The sequence below is a fragment of the Natator depressus genome, chromosome 2 (genome assembly GCF_965152275.1).
Source record: "Natator depressus isolate rNatDep1 chromosome 2, rNatDep2.hap1, whole genome shotgun sequence".
NCBI lineage: Eukaryota > Metazoa > Chordata > Testudines > Cheloniidae > Natator > Natator depressus.
The window spans coordinates 148,858,190-148,875,921 of NC_134235.1; the positions used below are offsets into that span (position 1 = coordinate 148,858,190).

The 17,732-nt window shown below is 39.2% G+C and overlaps 1 protein-coding gene and 1 non-coding gene across 2 annotated transcripts in view; both read left to right on the forward strand.

The window, feature by feature from the left end:
- GABBR2 (gamma-aminobutyric acid type B receptor subunit 2) overlaps window positions 1-17,732 on the forward strand; it is an 813,006-nt gene that overhangs the window by 484,657 nt on the left and 310,617 nt on the right. The window lies entirely within an intron of this gene.
- Window positions 10,655-10,726, forward strand: TRNAG-UCC (transfer RNA glycine (anticodon UCC)). Its single transcript has one exon. It is a non-coding gene; the product is annotated as a tRNA-Gly (tRNA).

Sequence of the window (17,732 nt, forward strand, 5' to 3'; positions counted from 1 at the left end):
CCCATCCAGCACAGTTCCACTAGTGTGCCTGGCAGCACTTCACATCCATGAGGGCATGGACAGTTATATTGGAAGAATAACTTGGAAAGAATGGGGGCCCCCATGTGCACTTGCTAGTGTCTGTCAGAAGTGCATCCACCTCCTTTCAAAGTAGGCATGGGTGCTCTATACAGCACATTTCCCTCATCCAGCACTCCCAGAGACAGACTGTCTGCATCTGCAGCTCTTGCTTTCAGAATATCTCAGCCACCTTTAGACATCACAAGAAGAGGAGACAGTTTTCCCAGCACACTGGAAAAAGGCAGGCTACTCTTTTCGGCCTATTAGATTTTAATTTTTTTTTTTTAGATATACTGTGTTGTCTTGAGTTTATCTATGTTGACTCATGAACGTTCTACCACCAGGCACGAGTGGAGCCAGCGCACCAACTGAAGGAGTCTCTTCCATCCTAATGGCGTGTCCCAAGTGTGCACCCTTGCTGGGCACAGAGCTGCACTTGGAGAGATTGTGCCTGTCTGAATCACAATCTTCTCGATGCTCCTCTTGAGGAAAGGCATATCCACACTACACATTACAAACACAATCTAGCCTTCAGTGGCATCTGTTATTTTATCCCCTCTGCCATGATAGTAATGAAGTTTATTAAAAAAACAGATTTAAAACTGATTCTTTGTGGCACCCTACAACTTGATATTGCTCATTGCATCATTATCTTTGATTTAGTTATTCAGACAGCTTTCAATCCATGTGGCATTGTTTATCATAGAATATCAGGGTTGGAAGGGACCTCAGGAGGACAACTAGTCCAATCCCCTGCTCAAAGCAGGACCAATCCCCAATTTTTGTCCCAAATCCCTAAATGGCCCCCCTCAAGGATTGAGCTCACAACCCTGCTCAAACTACTGAGCTATCCCTCCCCCCCAAGCCAAGCCAATTTGAATGAATTTGCAGAGTAAGATAGTGAGACATTGTGTCAACTGCTTTACTAAAATCCAGCTATATTCCATCTACTGCCTTCCTTTCATCCCTTGGTTTTGTAATTGTCACTAAAAAAAGCAATCACAATCGTTCGTCAGGTGTTCTTTGTAAACCCATCTTCCTTTTTGCTCATAGTTCCATTATATTTTATATTCATGCCAAACGCTGGTGTTAATGCAACCTTCAAGCACTCAAAAGTCATTAAAATAGGGCTAAAGTTAAGAACTCCACATTAATTCTGCCCTCCTGTGCTTACATCATGGCCCCTTTTATAGCATTATATATTCCTTGTCAAATTATATGATATAGAATGCATAAATTGGAATTTCATACCCATTCTTGCATGCAGAGAGCTACAGCACATACAGTTCTCAGATTTGTGTTTTTTTTTAAATCCTACTATGGTCTTCAGAACAAGTGAAGTTTGAAGAAATCTAGATCAGTAGTTTTGAAGTTATGAACATCTGAAATCAGCAAATGCATCTTTAATTAACTTAGCTAGTTAGGTGTCCTCTAACACTGTTGTCTTGTGTTTTAGTTTCAACTAAATAAAAAAAAATTTGGTCACATAGTGGCTTTTAGTCAGCTGCTTGTTATGATAAAACCTGGAGAGTGAAATCTTGGCCTCATTTTACCACTGAGTCCAATGGGGCCAAGATTTCACCCCGAGTCTGTGCAGAAAGAGAGAAACACAAATTTGCTAGGTTTCATAATTTAATTAGCATTACCCTACGTTAGTCAAACCGTTTACAATAATTTTTGGGACTAAGATAGAAACAGACAGACTAATGTGGAAAAAAGGAGGGGAGGAAATAAGCAGAAATTAAGTAGATGAGTTTTATCTCTGTAATTCCAATTCCTTCTTCCTGTATCTTTTGGGATATATCTAAAGAGCAGCTCTCATAGGAGTGGACAGAAATAGAGAATTCAATTAACTCTTCAGGTCCATTAATATTATTGCTGAATAAAGTCAATGTCCATTGACATTGACTTTCTTTAGCAATGATGCCAGGCAGAAAATATCTGTAGTTCTTTAGTTGATGTTCATGGAACATTTAGTTAACTTAATAAATCCACCCTTCAGTGTAAATCCAACATAAACACCCAGTTTGGTGCTAAATTATCCCAATGTTGGGCAGGGGAGGGCACAAAGAGACTCCTCTCCCACATCCATAAAAGGGCCAAAAACAATCACACTCCCTGCAAAACTGGCAAATACAGCTGTGCTTTTGTTAAAGCATTTCTTCAGGTAACCCCTTTGTTTTAGATCAGTGGTTCTCAGCCAGGGTATGTGTACCCCTGGGGGTACGCAAAGGTCTTCCAGGGGATACATCAACTCATCTAGATATTTGCCTAGTTTTACAACAGGCTACATAAAAAGCACTAGCAAAGTCAGTACAAACTAAAATTTCATACAGACAATGACTTGTTTGTACTGTTCTACATAAGTCACTGAAATGTAAGTACAATATTTATATTCCAATTGATTTATTTTATTATAAATGGTAAAAATGAGGAAGCAAGCAATTCTTCAGTAATAGTGTGCTTTAACATTTTGTATTTTTGATATCTGATTTTTGTAAGCAAGTAGTTTAAGTGAGGTGAAACTTGTGGTATGCAAGACCAATCAGACTCCTGAAAGGGGTCCAGTAGCCTGGAAAGGTTGAGAGCAACTGCTTTAGATGATATGACTGTGTAGTGGGGATCGTTCTCATCGGAGATTTCTGAACTACTGTTATTGGAGACTGATAGGAAAGCAGAGACACTCCAAAAATGAGGAGCATATCCCACACAGTTCTGAAATTGAAGGGGGGGTGGCTCTTGGACCATACTTGTGGTAGGTTTCTCTTCCTGTACCACAGCTTAACTCCTACTCTCAAGGATAGGATTTTTTGCCTCAGTCTACAGTTATATAAGGACAGCAAGAAGTAAAATATTTATGCTAAGTATCAGCATAAATTATACAACTATATAGTATAGTCAGGCAATAGAACAAGCTGCCAAAGAAGATTGTACAGTCCCTGTCACTGGAGATATTTAAGAATTGGCTAGCTAGCTACCCACCCACCTATCAAGACAGTGGGTATTTCTTTCATCCCCAGGCACCAAAGAAGTAGATCTCTTTCAATGCAAATGATTGTATGAAAAGTAATCTTCCATTGAAAAAATCAATAGCTGATCTGTTAGATGGATAAAAATCTATCAGCGGATATACTATCAATGGTACTAAAAGAAAGAATCACAGTAAATTGAGTCAAATTGAGTCAGAAGCGGGTCAACCATCTGAGAATACAGCTCTGACATTCATTTTAATGAGTACACAAGGTTTTAAAACCAGTAAGCTGGTTTTAATCGGTGACAGCTTGTGGTATGATGAATTACAGAAGTGTACATGAAAATTGTCATTAGGCTATTTAATAGTGAGTTTTACCATTCTACTCTATGAGCCTAATCCAGAGAAGTGCTGAGCAGATCCCAAAAGACTGATTTGAATGGGAGCTGAAGACATTCAGGACATGTAGGATCAATCCTGTAACCTGACTGATAATATGAAAGACCTGCTTTTGTACATATTTTAAATGTCACCACACCAAAGGTATTAATTTCTCTTGTTCTTTTGGTACAGATCCAAAGCCCACTGAAATTAAAGGTTTCAGAGTAGCAGCCGTGTTAGTCTGTATCCGCAAAAAGAAAAGGAGGACTTGTGGCTGTAGCTCACGAAAGCTTATGTTCAAATAAATTTGTTAGTATCTAAGGTGTCACAAGTCCTCCTTTTCTTTTTGTGAAATTAAAGGGTGTCTTTCCATTAACTTTGGGAGGCTCTGGATCACACTTATATTGCATACATACACCATACAGTCAAAGATTTTATGAAGCATTTTTTAAGAAAAATGTTTGTTATACTAGAAAAGGCACTTTTGAACAAGCACTGCTTTCAGGTATACAAAGTACAAATTCTGATTTATATGCACAAATACTGTACATATGTATTTGCAAATCATGTTTGTGAATGCATGTTGAAATTTGTGTGCTCACAGCAAGGCACATGCAAAAGCACGTGCAATTTAATATATACAAAATGCTTGTACAATTTAGCATGTGCAGTTTTAAAAATCAGGCTGTCTGATTCATTTTTAATCATATGACTGCGCTTGCAAAGATTTTTATGTCTTAAGTTCAAATAAAAAAATCTTATTCAATCTGATTTTTGCAGTGCGCATCATAGGAAATATTTCAATTGTTGTACCTTCCTCACTAAGAAGTTGTGAAAATTAGATATATGTTTTGAGAGCCTCAAATGGAAAAGGCTGTAGAAGTGCAAATAGTTAGTGTGCTTGTAAAATACTGAGAAAATGAAAACTGCTATAGAAGTGCTAAATATTTCTAGTAGAAGTGACATTTGTGCTTTATGATTCTGTCTTTTTTAAAAAAGAAAACATCCTGTGGCAGCATAATCTGTAGTGTCAGAATGCCAATAAAACACTCCACTTCAAATAAAAGATTAATATGTGCTGATGTAAAAATTACTTGGTGATTTCCTTGGCCTGTATTATGCAAGGGTCAAACTTAAGAATCACAATGGTCCTTTCTGGCCTATGAATCTATGAAAGTACTGGCCTGTGAAACAATGAACCTATGATAAACAAATGTTTCACAGACATTTCAAATTCCTGCATGTTTCAGTTTGGTCATAGTAAGTAGTATGAACCATAACACACTGGTATGGCTTGCCCATTAGAAGTAATTGATTTATAAATTTAGACTGAATCTCCCCATAAAAACAGTGAAGACCCTCTGTGGTAACTGCACCTAGAGAGTTAAAGGTATAATGTGGGTTAGACCACTCTCCTGTGTCTGGAAGATGAAGCTCTGAGGTTCCTCGGTGTTGCAGAGTAGTTGCACAAAAGGAGGGCAGGTGCCCACCAGGTCAGCCCAGGAGGTCTCAGTCAGCCACCTTGACTGAGTGTTTCCCAGGTGTAAAACCAAGGGCCTGGGGCAGAAAGAAGTTGTGTTAAATGGTGAGAGCCTGAATAGAATTAAAGGCAAGACAGTGGCTCCTGGGGACAGGGCAATGGTATCTTACCAGATGTGTTTGCATGAAGGAGTTGCCTGAGTACCATTTGTTACCACCTTTGCCCAGAGGAACAGGACTTACTTACATTTTGTAAACAAACAATTTATGCTGAGAAAATACCTGACACAGTATCACCAATTTCAGATCCAAATGGAAACTGACCTAAAAAAACCCTGGAAGTCTGCTACCAGTAGATAGAGGTATAGCAGGACAACAAAATGATATTCTATGTATGTAATGGAAGCATAACAAATTCCATAGTTAAGTTTGTGTTAATATTTGCATGTAAAGCAAACTCAGCTTTATGAAACAATACGACTATCTGCCCCAAATTTACAGCACAATCTCAGTAAAGCATGATTATGAAGATTTACAACTGTTAATTTGTTTGAGTTAAAAATCATTCAAAGTTAGCCCTTGAAGTTTTTGTTGAGACCATAACCTTCTTGGAGCCCCTGTCGCTAAAAGTATCATAGTTCACTGGAGAACTAGAAAATTCAGAAAAAATCTGTATCATCACTACCACTAACTTTTTTTAAAATTAGGTTTTAACTAAGCAGTTAGTTGCTCGTATCTAATTGTTATGATCGTACTCAAGGCCAGAGCAATATGCGAGGTCATTCTTAAAGAGTGTCATTGCATATCAGAGGTAACTCAATCCTCAATATTCTTCAACTAATATGCATGCTGCAATTCTCTGGGTTGCAGAGCTTCATGGGAACAAGGGGGAGTGTGGTGGAGGGAATGTCAGAGGAAAATGGAGTTACATAATGTAACAAAATAATGAGAAGCCTTTCATAATAATTGTTTTACAACAAAGATCTGTTATTAAAATAAAAACAAATCCAGGACCTGGAAACTGTCTTTGCACTTTAGATATTACAGATTGCATAGCTGTGATTACACACAATTTGGCCACAAATCATGCCAGTTATCCCAATTACTACCTTGAGAGTGGTGAAATTTGACCCTCTAACAAAAACCACTTATATTTTATGTTTACCAGAAATCTTTAACTGAGATTTCATTCTCTCTCCCCTTCATTATAGCTCCTAGTGCTTTGAATAATGCATAAACATGTAAAGGTAAAGACATAACCACTGCAAAGAAACTCAGTCAGTTTTGCATCATGAGCAGGATCAATCACAGGTGACAGTTCCAGTGATAAATGATGGTGCAGTATTTAGCTTCTGAGAGAGCTGCACATAAACACTGGTGTTTAAAACAGAAAGTAGAGCTAAACAGAGTAACTGCACAGACTACACAAAACATGTCTAAATTAAGCTTTATTCTTTGCTTGATGCATCAGTGAACTTCTGTTAGAAAATTAAGACTGGTTGGTGGTTCATGATAACTGTGTAGAACATGTAAAGAGCACAAAGTCTCATTTTAAAAAGATGGCTACAAAATGCACAACAGAACAGAAAAAGTATATATTCAAGAATAAAGTGCCTGAACTGCTAAGGAAAATGTGTAGTTATTAAAACCGGCTACTGCCCTGGATTTGAAAGCTCATTGGGACAGCATCACTAGACTTATCTCAATGTTAGTAAAGGCAACATGCTCCAGTGAATAGGGTGCTGGGCCAACACCAACGAGGCCTGGTTTCTAGTCCCAACTCTGCCACTTACCTTCAGTGTCACATTAGGCAAGTCACTTTATGTTTTTGTCCTCTATTTCTCCTCCCACCCCTTCTCTGTCTCATCTACATAGAGTATAAACTCTGGGGAAGCAACAGTTGCTCAATATGTATTTGTGTAGCATCTAGCACAACAGGCCTGATCATGGCTGGGGCTTCTAGGTACTATGGTGAAACAAAAAAAACACAACAAGAATCAGTGGGATTGCCAGAACTAGACTTGAATTTGCAAAATGGTGGACTGTACTGTCTAGAACAAGCTTATTTGGTCTCTTTCACTGAGATTTTATTTGATTAGTTAAATCACTGGTTGAACTGTTGTTTAAAAGTCAGAGGTTCAACTGGAGGATCTCCACATTTAGGTGGAGTCTTTGATAGCACAGAGCCAGCATAAGAGTTCATAGGCCATCTCCCTCCCTCATGCAGCCACCATAAGGTCAAAGCTGAGGAAAAAGAGGTGTGATTGGGGCTTCCAAATGCCCCAGCAATCTCCAGCTGCTATAATATCTGCTCAAGGCCACTGACTGTCATCACAAGTCAGAAAATCCCACAGTGTGTACTAATTTACTCTGGGGTCTGGCCCAGTACACAGCTGGGCCAGCATCAGTGGTGCGCAAAAGATGGCTTAAATCAACCTTTGAATCCCTGGGATGCACACTTCAGCAAAGCTGTATGGAGAATGGAATTTCCATCCTGCTGAAGGTTTCAAGATTTGTTTTCATTCCAATTAGGAATGAACCTGAAAATATATAATTTCCCTGTGAAAGAAAATTCTGAAAGTTTCTATTTGATTGAAATGCTTCATTTGGACAAAATTTAAGTATTTCAGTTCAGTTTCAATTTTTTAAATAAATTACATTATAATATAATACAAAAAGTCAAAGTCAATTTTGAAAGGAAAAATTGAAATGTTTTGTTCCCCAAAAATGGAAATGGAATATTTTGACACTGTCATAACTTTACCACATTTTTTCCCCTGAAATGAAATTTAAGTGAAATTCACATAATTATGTGAAGTTTTTCAATTTTGATTGAACTGCATGCTGTGATGGAAAATGGTTTTGCTTAAGCTTTTCCTATCGGTTGTACTTTTCAGCTACAATTGAGGATCAGGGCCTGTAACATGGTTCACTTACCACTCTGGGACGCCCTCTGCCTGTCCTGGGAATTAGCTCTGTGGTTGAGTGCACCCCATTTGGGTGATATATTGCTGCCATGACTCCCAGTCTTGGGCCCACATCTCTCTAAGAGCCACAGTGTCTTCTTCAGCGACACAGCCCTCCAGCCGTGCCCCACTCTGGGCTCCCTCCCCCCGCCACACCCACACCATTTCAGGGGGACCTGCTGTCTGCTGTTCAGCCACCTCCCCTCAGTAGCAAACTGCCATTTACAGTCTAGCCACTTCCCAAGTGTCTCTGGCAACCCTCCTTACCCTTATATCAGGGCCTCCATCTGCAACCCCCACCCTTGTATCAGGTCCTCTGTTTGCAGCACTGCTCTGTCCAGGGTGCTGGCGGTTCTCTCAGCCCATCAGGAACACCCACCGTCCGTCCGTCCGTCCGTCCGTCCGTCCGTCCGTCCGTCCGTCCGTCCTGGACTCCCAGCAGAGAACTGCCCTCCTCTGCCTTGCAGCTCCCGTTTTTATATGGGCCTACTTGGCCCTGATTGGCTGCTCCTCTCAGCCCTCCTCTGATTGGCTACCTCTGGTGCAGCCTCCCTAGGGCTGCTTTTAACCCCTATTTTTTGCAAGTGAGGGGCAGCTGTCCCATCACAGGACCCTAAAATACTGATATAGCAATACAAATTCCTGCACCATTACTTACTGTAAAGCTAACAAGCCTTGCTATAATATATAATATTGATGTTCAAAGGGCGTGCTCAGATATTAGAAGTGTATTCTTTTTTCTTTTCTTGTTATTATTTTAAAAAATTAAAGTCCAGCTTGAACACTGTCTTCCATTTTGCATCCATAGGTGAGTCTTTCAGTCAAGAGTTAAAACATAAAGAAGACTCCACTGAAGCAAGCTTAGTTTAAATCACTGATATTTGACAGAGAGACAATGGAGACCATTGAGTTGATAACGGTAGAGAATCAGGGCTAAATTCTACTCATAGTTTTACTCATGTACTCAGCTGGAGATGTACAAGTATAACTGACAGCAGAAACTGGCCTGTTGTTCTGAGAACATGTGCAAGTGAGGATACTGTTGTTGGTTTTCTTATTAATTCATAACACTGTTCAAAGCTATATTAGCAGGAATAGTAAATTTGTAAATAAAGGGGACTAATTTATTATACCTGTGTTTCTGACCATTCATCTTTCTCTCCTAAAACAAATTACACCCACCTCAGGAGATGAAAACTATCACACCCCTGAGATCCAGTCGAATGTACTATAGCTCACATTTTAAAAAAGTCAGTATATTTTAGGTACAAAAGCAAACAACAACGAAAAGCAAAACTAAAAGGTCCTCAGCATTTCCAAGTCCTCTGAGGAAAGTGTTTTCACCATTTGGATACAGGCTATCTTCTTCCAGAGATATGCCATGGAATTTTTGAAGGATTTTGGACCAAATACTGATTTGCTTTACAACCCATGGACCGCGCTGAAGTTAATGAAATTGTACAGCATGTAAATGAAACAATTTGGCCTCTCGTACTGTATGTTTGAAGTCTGTCTGAGAAGTCACTATACTCAGGTTTAAACAACTCAGAGTACATACCCATATTTTACATTATTGCTTTAGCAATCACAAATATATTCTGTTGCTGAAGGAGAGATATCTGTAATCCAAATAAATAAGGTTCTGGAACTTTCCAAAATAAATATCCTAACTGAGAAAAAAACAGAAAAGAAAAATTGTTAGTAGTGGGGATATGCCAACTGGTGTTCAGTCGAGATGATCTTAGAGACCCAAGGAGTCTGGAGTAAACCAGGATTAGAGGATTGGTCTCTTAAAGCATTCCTTTCAGTAACGCTTCCCACAATTTACATCCACTTTTTAACTAAAAGACAAACCTTGATACCTGGTAAGACTCGGTTGACATTCTCAAAGCTTGATACCTGGTTAGACATCCTGGGATGGCTGACATTCCCACAGTGTTACCGGGAGGCCATCGGTGCTATAGCTGGAGACTACTGTGTAGAGTAGACACTGCAGGAAGTATCACCCAAAAGGGATTTTATGGAGAACTTATTTTATTTTGGAGTTACTACAGTACAGGTGATGCAAACTCCTCCCAGTACTCATCCTTAGATCTCTGTGTTCAATCTCCATTGACTTCAGATGAAGTTCTCTGGATGTACTCCACAATGACTGAATGCAGAATTTGGCTGACACCTTTGTACGATACTCTAAAAATCCAAACTTTTGAATATCCTGGCTTTTAATTTCTCAATCATAAAGTCATTTTAGCATTTGTTTTAATCTAATATCTTAAAAGAAAACAAGAAAGATATATTTATGCTGCATGCTGAGCTCTCCATGTTGACAAGGAAGATTTTGCTTTGTCACACTCTTACATAAGTATCAGTACTGAAGAGGTAAAGTGAAAAATTCAATCAGCTGTGTATGCCAGACACTCTATGGTCGTCTTAGCATATGTACAGTAAACACACTATATCAGCACTTAGTCGTGAACTGAGTTCTGTTCATGAGAACTGTGCATGTGCAAATAAATAATTGTAAAGCTTTAACTTTTAGAATGATTCACACCACCTCCCCCCCTGCTCCCCCGCAGTTTAGGAAGGATTCCTCAATGTGGAATACAAACATTTGGATTCCTCATTCCTCAATGTGGAATACAAACATTTGGAACTTTTATATTCTACTATGTGTTTTGTTTGATAGATAAAGTTGCAAGATTTTTTTAATAAGCAGAGAAATGTGTATTTCATTCACAATTCCTTAATTCAAAAATGGCTAAACTGATGTCACTTAAGCTTTGGCTGACATGAAAATGCATTGGTGGTATAGTGGTGAGCATAGCTGCCTTCCAAGCAGTTGACCTGGGTTTGATTCCCAGTCAATGCAATAATGGATTTTCTCCTTTGTTGGGGGGAGGGATAGCTCAGTGGTTTGAGCGTTGGCCTACTAAATCCAGGGTTATGCATTCAATCCTTGAGTGGGCCATTTAGGGATCTGGGGCAAAAATTCAGGATTGGTCCTGCTTTCAGTAGCGGGTTGGACTAGATGATCTTCTGAGGTCCCTTCCAACCCTGATATTCTATGAAAAGTTTGAAGCTTCAGTCCAAAAACAAACATTTTGAGAAAGTTATGATTGAATGGGCTTAAACCAATATGGCCTTCTCAACTTTAAGTATAGTTTTTATCAGTGAATGCTATAAATTCTGTAATAATATAATGTAAGCATGATGTGCTCTCAGCAGCAATGAGTTGTGGTAGTACTATGTAACATGATCTTCACAGGATTTCTGCTCTTTCTGCTGTAGAACTGAATTAATAAAACATGGATCCCTCTAAAAAAACCTTTCTTGCAAGAAGCACAGAAATTCAAGATTCTTCAAACGGGATTTTCACTAAATTACTTGCATAATTCTCTGTGGCTTATTAAATTACGTTTGTGCTAAGTCAAGATATAGAATAAATTATTAACATTAGTTTGAAGTAAGTGAGAATTCGAGACGTAAGAAGCATGTTATTGGGCTTCAGATAGCAGGTAATTTTTGTGTTTTAACTCAAAGAAAGAGCTGCGTGGGGAGTGTAAGAAAAGTCTTCTATTAAGAAAGGAGAGGCAGCAAATTGAGCCACTTCAGAACAGAGCTATTACATTTCTTTCACAGAATTGATGGATAAAGTTTCACAAAAGCAGCATTCGGTACTGAGAGTAGTATAGAACATATAGGCTGGATCATATGCTACATTTTTTATGGGTGTTCAGCTGAATACAGCCAGTGTACATAAAAGCTATCAAAGGTTCTTTTGTGAAGACTCATTGAAGTCAGCAGTAATTTAGGGGTGAATTTATCATGTGGGTGAATCAGACCTCAAGTTTGGAGGAAAACATGTGAATAAACCCTGTAGCCTTCTATATATTATGAATAAATTCAATATAATTTAATATTGTCTTTATTTCTGTTTGCAAGTCTGTGGCTGTTAATTTTCCTTTGCAAAATTTAGAAACTCTCTTCAGTTAACATGACAAGTTAATGAGGCAACCACAAATTGTGTTGGCATGTCTTCTTTATGCAATTGGTGAATTATTGTCTTTGAACTGGACACAATCAAGTAGGGCCTCTAAGTCTCTGAACTCTTTCAGAAAGGTGGTGCACTCTAAACAGTTGCTTAGATGCTGATAACTTCTACAGATTTGAGCGGATTAAGAATTTGGTGATAGAAAAAGCCCTGAAAATAATATTTCATCTCATCAAGAACAGAGATTACAGATCTGCATAGCTGCTTCATAAGGCCCTGGGGGGTCTCTGTAGTTAGCTACTGTGTCCTTTGCCTCATCAGTGATGTATGATTTTATAAATAGAAAAATACTATGTTTATTATTATTTATTCTTTTGCTTTGCTACTATGTATTATCATTGAGGAAATGCAGGCCTGGAGTAAAATCAGCTGGTTACTTCGGCAGCATTTCAAGAGGCCCCTTTGCTCCTCATTCCATCCCCACTAGCTGGACCTTTATCAGGTAGCCTGACACTTGGACTCTCCTCCTCCCCCAAGATACTCTTCAAGCCTGGCACAATATATAGAATCATGGAAATGTAAAGCTGCAAAGGACCTTGAGAGGTCAACAAGTCCCGGACCTTGCACTGGGGCAGGGCTAAGTAAACCTAGACCATCCCTGACTGGTATGAGTTCAACCTGGTCTTAAAAACCTCCAGTGATGGGGATTGCACAACCTCCCTTAGAAGTCCATTGCTTCTCCCACCCCCTATTTACCTTTATATAACCCCTCATGGTGCTTCCCCCAGGAACAGACCACTGTGTCCTGTGCAGGCCCTTTTCCTGCCAGCTTCTCAGCAGTCCATTCCCTCACTCTTTGCCAGCTGTCCCCCTCTCTCACAATAATAATCCAATAGAAGTAGCTAAATGCTTAGCACTTTTGAAAATCATGCCACTTACTCAGGATTTAGCTGCCTATATTAGGCACCCATTTTTAAAAATCTTGGCTCCTAATAACAATCTTTAGCACTTATATATTGCTTTTCATCCCTGGATCTCAGCCAGATCAGCACTGCTGGCAGCAATGAAAATATTTAACCATCAATTTCAGAGGAGATTTGGGAAATGCCAGAGGGGGAGCCAAAGGGCAGGATCAGTAGGAGACACCAGATACAGAACTAAATACATGAGAAGCCACATAAGAGAGGAATGATACTTGAATACATCCAAAGTTTGGAAAGATTTTCATTCCTACAATGAATGCAGCACCTCGCTATTAATTTAACCATTAAGCTTTTATGGATGAGCCAGAGGTTATGTGGCTGTCGGTGACACAGATATCCCACTAACCCAAATTATCCATTTACTCAAAGCTACTTCCAATGTAGCTGAAAATTCATCATTCACAAGCCATTTCCATCCCACTGAGAGGTAGCGCCGCTATGCAGAAACATAGCCATGGCACTGGGAAAGGGGGAGACCCAACTTGGGCATGTCAGGACATGCCTGGGTCCTTGGATTGCCTTAACCCAGCTCAGCTCCTGATTAAATTCATTTTTAAATAATCCTCTCCTTCCTTGGCATTTACACCCTTCAGTTACTTATTAACTGTTTTCTTGTGCATCCTAATTCATTGTTAGGTCATGATACATGTATTTAGTTCTTTTAGAACCAAATCATCAGCCAGTGAGGGGATTTAGGGAGGGCTAAATCCTCTCTGCGACTGGTGGTGGGCCCATGCCTAAGAGGGTTGGGGAAGAAGTAACTGGGGAGAAGTCTGGTTGAACAGTATCAGTACGGAGCCTGAGCTGATAGTCACAAACATTAGGAGAATCCAAGAACCCACTCTAAATTTGTATGGGTTCTATGAAGACTGTTGTTTGTACAGCTCTGCTTTAACCAGTCCTGCTTTTGTGCTGAATGAAATGATATTTGTGTATGATTTATATATCCGTTTAATGCCTGATTCTGAGCTCTGTCCTTCAGAATGAAAGGCACTATATACATGTAAAATGATCATATTATTACTAGTCAGGAGTCTCAGGAGTAAGTGTTTTAATTCTAATGGCTGATAATGTTTCTCCAAACTTGTGTCAGTGACAATGACACCTTGTCCTTGAGGCTCAGCTCTGCTCCCCCATCCTTAGAATCATAGAATCTTTTGTGCTGCTTACTTTTTCATCTGTTTACTAAAATAAATACACTGAACTACAAAAGCCATTTTAAATACCTTACTTTAACTCAGTAATGTAATCTAAGAGTTATAGAAACTAATTTAGTACAAAATAACCACAGAGACAGTTTTTTGTTGTGGCATCTCACAGAAGCTTGTAGCACATCAACATTATCCTCATTTACAATGCACTATTGTTCTGATAGACCAGGAAGCTTTTCAGTTGTCCTCACCACAAATCAACAATTAAGTCTATGTCCCACATTTCTAGCTCAGAGAAGTCACGACTGCAAGCTTATAAATAACGAGTCAGTGAGCCTTTCTTTATGTATTTCTATCCACTTTTAAACAGTTCCAACAGTTTCTTTGTTTAAAGACAATAGTGTTGAGATTAAGAATTGCGGTTCAAATGAGGAGTAAAATGTCATGTTGGGTAAACAATTATTCTTCACAGTAGCTGTCAGGAAGGAAGAGAAGACAAGGAGACAGGAGGAGAAAAAGGAGAGGGAGAAAAGTGCCTGTGTGAGAGAGAGCCAGAGTGCAAAGGAAGGATTTGAATTACTGTAGTGTTGTGTATTCATTATAATTAGAGGTGACAAACTAGTTTTGCTAGTATAAGAGCATCCCCGACCCTTCGTCCACAAGTTAAACTGAACGTTTTTGACATGCAAGAGAGACTGGATACATTTTCACCCCCCCCCCACCAATTTTTCATTTTCATATACGTCTGCAATTCTTGATTCTTGCTCAGACGAAATGCAGAAGGGTCATAATAATAAAACTTAGCACTTTACGTTATCAAAGCACTGTATATAAAATTTACTGATAATTAATCCTCATAGCACCTTCCCTATGCATTATTATTCCATTTTAAAGATGAGGAAAAAAAGGCAGAAAGGTTAAGTGCTAAAGGCCAAAGAATGTGCATTTATGGCAGAGTCAGGATGAGAATTCAGAAGTCCTTGACTTCGAACTCTGTGCTCATTCTACTGTACTATTAATGGCATTTAGCCTGACAGGAAGTAGTAAGTAAGTATAACAAGGAGTCCGGTGGCACCTTAAAGACTAACAGATTTATTTGAGCATAAGCTTTTGAGGGTAAAAACCCCACTTCGCATCTGAAGAAGTGGGGTTTTCACCCACAAAAGCTTATGGTCAAATAAATCTGTTAGTCTTTAAGGTGCCACCGGACTCCTTGTTGTTTTTGTGGATACAGACTAACACGGCTATCCCCTGGTAAGTATGTGACATGTCACAAGAAAAACTGATCTAACGAAATTTCCAGTCCAGTTTCACAAATTCAAAAGATTCACATAATATGGTAAGTGTGTTCATTTCTGGATGTTTCCTATTTTAGCCATTATACTTCCTCTCAGTGTGTACAGAAATCTGTTTCATACAAATATAAGGCACTAGAGCCTTGCAACCCAACCAGAACCCAATGACACCTGATTACAAGCACTGGGTTCTGGTTGGGTCTGAAAACAACCAATTTTCTTGGGCTCAGGTTGTGTCAGGTAGTATCTGATCACCTCTTCCTGCATGCAGTTGGCACAGTAGTGGCTGTGCGCCCCACTCTTGCCAGCCATTGCTATCTCACTGTGCTATGTGTGCTGATGAGTCGCAGCACCTCTCAGTTAGCTGCACACACAGCGCAGCGATGGAGGAGCACAGCCACTCCATTGGCAGGAGGCAGCCAGAGATTGATTGCGGGCATGATTTAGTTGGGGTTGGTCCTGCTTTGAGCAGGGGGTTGGACTAGATGACCTCCTGAGGTCTCTTCCAACCCTGATATTCTATGATTCTAAGGGTGGGGAGCGGAGCTGAGCCTCAAGGACAAGGTGTCATTGTCACTGACACAAGTTTGGAGAAACAATATCAGCCATTAGAATTAAAACACTTAATCCTGAGACTCCTGACTAGTAATAATATGATCATTTTACATGTGTATAGTGCCTTTCATTCTGAAGGACAGAGCTCAGAATCAGGCATTAAACTGATATATAAATCATACACAAATATCATTTCATTCAGCACTCAGAAGTATCCACCTATTGCATACTTTAATGAAAGATGAATGAAGGATTTGAATGTTCCATGAATACTTCTAAATCTTGTTCCTAATTTCTTAGCTCATTTAATCAAGTCCTTAGTATCTTAAAATGAAGCTCGGTATGGGATTATAAATTTTATCCCTGATTTTCTGAAGAACATAGTATATCACAGAATGTTAATTGATAATCACAATTAAAATGTGTAACCACTAAAAGATCAGCTATTAATTTGAACTACATTCAACTCAATTAAGGTAGTAATGGGATTAGAAATTATATTGAAGGATTGGTCATGGTGTAATTATATTATAAAATATACGTGTGTGTAATATGTGGCATTATGCTGCAATCTCAGTTTGATTAAGCCATTTCCATTCTGTTGTATTCACTCACATATAATTTGGTAAACTCTTTAATTGAAAACTCTGCTGGTTTTGTTTACTCTGAAATCTTGAAATATTCAAAAATCAAGTTAGTTTTAGTATGGACATTATTTCTGAGTTTATACATTGTAAAATGTATTTATCATTTTTAATATTGATATAGGTCTAAAGACACCATAACAATCTGGATTTAACTCCTAACTGTCAAAATGTTTTTCTTCATTTACTGCATTGAACGAAAATCCTCCTGGTAAAGTCCCAAATCAATATGCTGTTTCTCAGTTGTAAAATGCACTTTGGAACCTATATATTAAGCAGATATTAAGCACTGTGTGTAAAACAATAGAGATCCAGTCCGTTTTCCAGCTACAGCTCATGAGAACACGAGATGTTGTTCAACAACAGTACAACATTAGACCCCCATCCCGCAAATTTTTGCTGTATGTGCTTAAATATCTTTATTCATGTTTGTAAAAAGAACAGGAGGACTTGTGACACCTTAGAGACTAACGAATTTATTAGAGCATAAGCTTTCGTGGGCTACAGCCCACTTCATTGGATGCATAGAATGGAACATATAGTAAGAAGTCCAATGGTCAAATTACTCCCATACACAGGCTTGGACTGATCTCCAGGGAAGTATCCCAGGAGGCCCTAGTGTTTGCAGATTCTAGAAGCCCATGCAAGCAGTAGCAGGTTTGAACACAGATGCCATTGCTCTGAGGATGTGAGTCATGGTTGGCAGAGAGCCTACGGCCCAGTAGCTTAGATCAACAGATTCATCTGTTGGAGTCCCTCTGCTAGTTAAAATTGAAGCCAGGATGTTCAGGAGGTGCTGGTGGCAGAGGAGCAGCCCCTGGATGCCTTCTGTTGCCCCTTGAGTTTGATTTTTGTGTGCTCTGGTATTATACACTGAGGCATGATCTAAGAAATGCCATAATACCGTACTAAATTCAAACAGAAGAGGCAACAAATTTCCAGGAGGGCAGCATATGCATCATGTCAACCAATGAGGCAGCTAGGCCTACAGAGAATATCAACATGAAACAATAGCAGTGGTGTTTGCAACCCTCTTATCTGAAGGAACAAAATACCATCACCGTCTCCCAGAACCCTAGTGGCAGCAGTAATGGGTATTCATAACATGAACTTCCACAGCCAAGACCTCTCTTGGAAGCTGGTTCTCTCACCTCCATGGAGGCCCTTTCTTTTCCAATACAACACTGCACATACATAACTGTTTACAGAAGCTGGCACCTAGTTTGTATGACAGCTTTCTTACAAACTGTATCCCT